The sequence below is a fragment of the Chiloscyllium plagiosum genome, unplaced genomic scaffold, assembly GCF_037043375.1.
Source record: "Chiloscyllium plagiosum isolate Xiang-an unplaced genomic scaffold, Cpla_swu_hap1 HiC_scaffold_10, whole genome shotgun sequence".
NCBI classification, from domain to species: Eukaryota; Metazoa; Chordata; class Chondrichthyes; order Orectolobiformes; family Hemiscylliidae; genus Chiloscyllium; species Chiloscyllium plagiosum.
Genome location: NW_028270148.1, coordinates 95,618,797 through 95,624,753, shown reverse-complemented (window position 1 = coordinate 95,624,753; position 5,957 = coordinate 95,618,797).

Genomic DNA, 5,957 nt, shown 5'->3' with positions numbered 1-5,957 from the left:
CAACTGGTATCAAGTCAGCCTTGAAGTTTATAAGGGGTGTAGGGGCATTCTTAAGAAGGAAATCAGGAGGACAGAAAGGGGATATGAAATAATCTTGACAGATAAGGTTAAAATTATCCAAACATTTTCTACAAGTATATTAAGGGTTAAAGAGCAAATAGTGTGGTAATGGAGCCCCTTAAGGATCAAGTACAGGAGGTGGCAGAGTCACCGAATGAATATTTTGTTTCAGTGGTTATTGTGGAGAAAGACATGGAAGCTTGAGAACTTGGGGAAATAAATATTGATGCATTGAAAACGGTTCACATTACAGAAGAGGCAGTGCTGGAGGTCTTAAAAGGTTCAAAGGTGAATAAAACTCCAGGGCTTGAACAAGAGTATCATTTTCTAAATGGGGAGAAAAGTTAAAAGTCTAAAGTGCAAAGAGACTTGGGAGTTCGAGTCCAGGATTCTCTCGGGGTAAACTTGCAGGTTGTGTCAGGAGTTAGGAATGCAAATGCAATTCTGGCATTTAATTTGAGAGGATTGACTATAAAAGCAAGGATGTACTTCTGAGATCTATAAAGTTCTGGTCAAATCACATTTAGAATATTGCGTGCAGTTTTGGGCCCCATATCTCAGGAAGGATATACTGGCCCTGGAGCATGTTCAGAGGACGTTCATGAGAATGGTGCCAGGAATGAAAAGCTTAAAATATGAGGAACATTTGAGGACACTGGGTCAATACGCGATGGAGCTTAGAAGGATGATGGGGAGTCTAATTGAAACGTACAGCATACTGAATGTCCTGGACAGAGTAGATGTTGGGAAGATGTTTCCGTTGGGAGGGAAGATTCAGACCTGAGGGCACAGCCTTAGAGTCTCTCCAGCATCCTGTGTTTGTTTCAGATTTTCAGCATCTGCAGTGTTTTGCTGTTATTGAAATAAATGTCAGCTGTTATTGAATCACAAACTCACAATGTTTAAATTTATCATCATGCACTTCATGCATCTACTTCCACAAAGCCAACTGTATCGCTTGTTTGACAGTCTCGAATACGGTTTTGATTGCTGTGCCCATCTTTAGCGCAGTCAGTCCACAAAACAAGACAACAGAAAGACAGTGATGACAGGGGGAAGATGATGGACAGGAGATTGAAGTGTCTACCAGGAAGGTGAACAGAAATATATGGTTTTCATAGATATTTGGTCAACCCGTCTTGCCATGGAAGGTTAGGTTTGTACAAATAGAGTATATTCGACTTCCAGAAGTTCTCAAAAAGAAAGAAGTTGAGCAGAACCAAATTAACGTGTTGAATTGGATTGTTAGATCATAGTTACTCCAACAGCAAGTTGCCCCGGAGCCTGGAGCAGATTGAAGTCAGTCAGACAGTCACATCTGATGAAGTGGAAGTTTCAGGAGACAGTCAAGGCCAAGTCACTCCTTGTTGGAGAAACCATTTCAGAATCAGGCTCAACTGGGCCAAAGAACTCCCCCCTAATTCAGAAAGTTTGGATTCAAGAAAGGTATTATTCTCTTAGAAACAAAAATCCCATGGTTCAGTTAGATTTGTGAATAAACAAAAGACTCTGTGTGTTGAACGGAATGTTGAACATTCTGCAACTTTTTCATGAAGTGATATTTTGGAAAACTTTAAAGATCAACAAAGGATTACTAAACAGCAGTTATGAAAGAAAAGGAATGTTGAACAATTTTCATGAATTAAGGGTCAGTAGAACAGTTTGGTAATGTTTTAAAGATCAACAAAGTTGATGAAAATATAATTATGAAAGAAAACAAACACAATATTTTAAACAAGCAAAAACATCTACAAATATAAAAAGGGAAGAGAGTAGCTAAAGTGATTGTTGGTCCCTTGGAGGGTGAGGCTGGGGAGTTAATCCTGGGGAAAACAAAAATGGCAGAGACACTAAGTTAACATTTTGCTTCACCTTCCACTGTGGAGGACACGAGAGCCATTTCAGTAGTAACAGGTAATGCAGAGGTTATAGACAGGGAGGGACTTAGAACAATCACCATCACGAGGGAAACAGTAATGAGCAAAATATTGGGATTGAAGCCAGCCAAGTCCCCAGGACTGAGTGGGATCCTCCTCGGGTCTTAAAGGAAGTGGCAGCAGAGATCGTGGATCCACTGGGTATAAATTTCCAAAACTCTCTGGATGCAGGCAAAGTTTCAGTTGGTTGGAAAATGCTACTAGAGCACTGTTATTCACAACAGGAGGTAGGCAGAAAGTAGCTAACTATAGAGCAATTAGTTTAACATGTGCAGCTGAGTAATTGTTAGACTCCATTATAAAGGAAGTAATAACAGGACATTAGGAAAGTCGAAATACAATCTATTACAGTCAGCATGGTTTTATGAAGAGTAAACTATGTTTGACTAATTTGCTGATGATCTTTGAAGATGTAACAAGCAAAGTGGAGAATGGGGATCCTGTCGGTATCTGGGCTTCCAGTAGGCAATTTGATACAGTGCCATACAAATGTTAACATACAAGGTAAGATCACATGGGGTTAGGGGTAATTTATTCGCTCACACAGAGGATTGGCTCACCAACAGAAAGCTGAGACTCCAGATAAATGGGTCTTTTTCTGGTTGGCAAGATGCCCCAGGATTCAGTCCTCAGGCTCCAACTGTATACAATCCATACTAATGACTTGGATGTTGGGACAGAAAGTACTGGATCCAAATTTTCAGATGGCACTAAAATAAGTAAGAAAGTAATTTGCAAGGAAGAAATAGTTTTGGTGAATGAGCCAAAGTTTGGCAAATGATGTTTAATGTGAATAAGTGTGAAAATAATCAACTTGGTCAGAAGAATAGAAAAGGAGAAAGTGAGGTCTGCAGATGCTGGAGATCAAAGTTGAAACTTTATTGCTGGAACAGCACAGCAGGTCAGGCAGCATCCAGGGAACAGGAGATTCGACGTTTCGGGCACAGGCCAGGGCCTGTGCCCGAAACGTCGAATCTCCTGTTCCCTGGATGCTGCCTGACCTGCTGTGCTGTTCCAGCAATAAAGTTTCAACAGAAGAATAGAAAGTCAACCTATATCTAAATGGTGAGAAACTTCAGAGAGTTTCAGTGCAGAGGGATCTGGGTGTCCTTGTGCATGAATCTCAAGGAATTAATATGCGGTACAGCAGGTAATAAGGAAGGCAAATAGAATTTTGGCATTTATTGCTAAAGGTATAGAGTATCAAAGTGGGAAGTATTGCTGCAACTATACAAGACGGAGGGGATGGGGGCTCAGTGGTTAGCACTGCAGCCTCACAGAGCCATGGTCCCAGGTTTGATTAATGCCTCGGGCGACCATCTGAGTGGAATTTGCACGTTCTCCCTGTGTCTGTGCTAGTTTCCTCCGGGTGCTCCGGTTTCCTCCCACAGTCCAAAGATGTGCAGGTTCAGTGCATTAGTCAGTGGAAATGTAGGATGATAGGGTAAAGGGATAGGTCTGGTGGGATGTGGGTCAGTGTGGGCTTGTTGGGCCAAGTAGCCTGTTTCTGTAGTGTAGGTGTTCTCTTCTCTAAGACATTAGTGAGACTGTACCTGGGGTATTGCATAAGTTTTGCCTCTCTTAATTGAGGAAGGATGTGGTTGGAGGTACTTCAGAGGAGATTAACCAGATTGATTCCAAAGATAATGAGAGATTGATCAATTTAGACTGACACACTATGGCGATCAGAAGAATGAGAGGAGATTTAATTGCGTTAGATAAGATACTGAAGAGGATTGATGAAGCAGATATTTTGTCTTTGGGGCAATCTCAAACAAGAGCATTTGGATAAGGGATAGCAGATTTAAATTAAAGATAATGATAAGTTACTCCTCTCAAAGGGTCATGTATCTGTGAAATCCACTATGGAAGGCTGGACACTGATTTAAGGAGGAGACAGACACATTTTTAATTGGTAATGGGGTGAAGGGTTACGGGGAGTGAGCAGGGAAGTGTAGTTGAGTCCGAGATGAGAGCAGCCATGATGGTATTAAATGGCGGAGCAGGCTCAAGGGGCTGCATTGTCTACTCCTGCTCCGAGATCTTATGTTCTTAGTGCCCTCTTGTGGCCATTTGTGGATGTACAGAAGCAAGCCAGAATGAATGGATTCAGTGGAGTATTTGAACTTCACATGTTTGTTTTGGTAACAAAAGGATTAGTTTCACTCAACATAATCACTTTTCCACTTTCTCTTTCAAGGACGTACTCCTTCGAAATCATTTTGCATCACCTCAGTCACTCTACTAATTAGTTTGAGAATGCAAAAAACAAACATAAGCTTTTCCTTCATTTCTCATGATATTCACTTGGTGACATTTACTCCAACATTTCACTGTCACTTGTTCATTCCTTGGTATCAAGTTCATTACGATGTCTTCACTCGCATCTGGCCTTTAGTGGTAAACTCTCTCATGGTGAACACTAAATTTTCTCTCCCCCCTTCTTCTTTCCTGTCTCCCTTTCCCTCTGTGACTATATCCCCCTTTTGGAATGCAGTGTCTGTGCTTGGAGACGGCGGTCTATGTTTTAAACTGACCCTCAGTGTCAGGTCGAAGAGTGAATTCGAAGCCCGGTCTTGCCGCAGTGACCCTGGGGCTGCTGGGTTGACTTTGCCTCCGGCAAGCTCTTCATCCCCAAAATGGAGCTAATGGCTTCCTGCTTCTACCCAATGTACCAGGGGCTGATGGCTCTGACCCCACAGCAGTGTCCCCAGGAGAGCGAGGGGGGCAGACCTTAAGGATATCTCAAATTTGAGCAACCCTCAGACAATTAAGTCAGCATTAGACTTGAGGAGGTTAAGGAGGGGTGTATGCTCCATTGGACGGAGCAGAAACACCTCTGGGAGAGTTAAATGGAGACCTCCTGTTCGGACCAAGGTACCTCCAGCACTGATACTCTCCATACCACCCTTCCCCACACAAAGTTACCACAAGGAAGCCATTTGCCTGAAGCTGGTGGTTGCTCACAACGTGATCTGGATTTGCTTCACAATCTGAAAAATGGCAGCTGGTCATGAGACCACAAGATATAGGAGCTGAATTAGGCCATTCAGCCCATCGAGTCTGTCCCACCATTGCATCATGGTCCTTACACTGGTCTGCAACTGTTACCTTCATTGTACAAATTGCTGCCTATCTCCATGGTGATGGTAGCTGGTCTGAAACCCAGTCATTGGGAAACTTAAATGGTGGCAGCACAGCAATAGGGTACTACCCCATTGCAGCACCTTCCTACTTTACCAGCCTCACAACCTCCACTCCCACTAATGTCGCGTGAGAGTGAAGTAAGGGGAGACAGTGGCTGATTCTGTGAACACTGCCTTTTTATTTGATGTGGGGAGTTGAGTGTGTGGCGCCATCTAAAGGACAGTGAGAAGCAGCTGTTAGACACAAGGTTTGAGCAGGACATCAGGAGCTGTCCTTCCCAATCATGTGACCATCCTTCACTGAGCATGGAATGACTGAGCCAGGAACTGTCACATTCAGGAAGTAAATCATTCGAAGGTTTGTCTTCTGCCAGCCACCTTACAGACCCAGTGGGAGGAGCTCTGTGGAAATATTATCCCAGCCCCACCCTTTTCTGTTTCTCTCTGAGCTTGCTGTTCCTTTATCACCCTCACCATCAATTACTCCCTCCTGTAACTCTGTTACCAACTCATTTTATTCTCTCTCTTTTGAACTGTTTCCTCACAATTCATCTCTATCTCTTGACTCTGATTTCACTTCCGCTGTTTCCTGTAAGGTCTCAGAACCTTCCCACACATCACCCTCTTTCTTCCATCTCTCCTCTCTTTTGCTCAAGTTCTGTCTTCCAGTTTGTACATTCCCAATCACCTGACCCCGGGGGCTCCCCTTAAAATACTTTCATTTTGTTTTCCTCTTTTATTTTGTTGTCCGGGAGCACATTCCATCCCTTCAGTGGACGTTGGGTTAAATCTACAGCTCGGAGAAGATTGTACC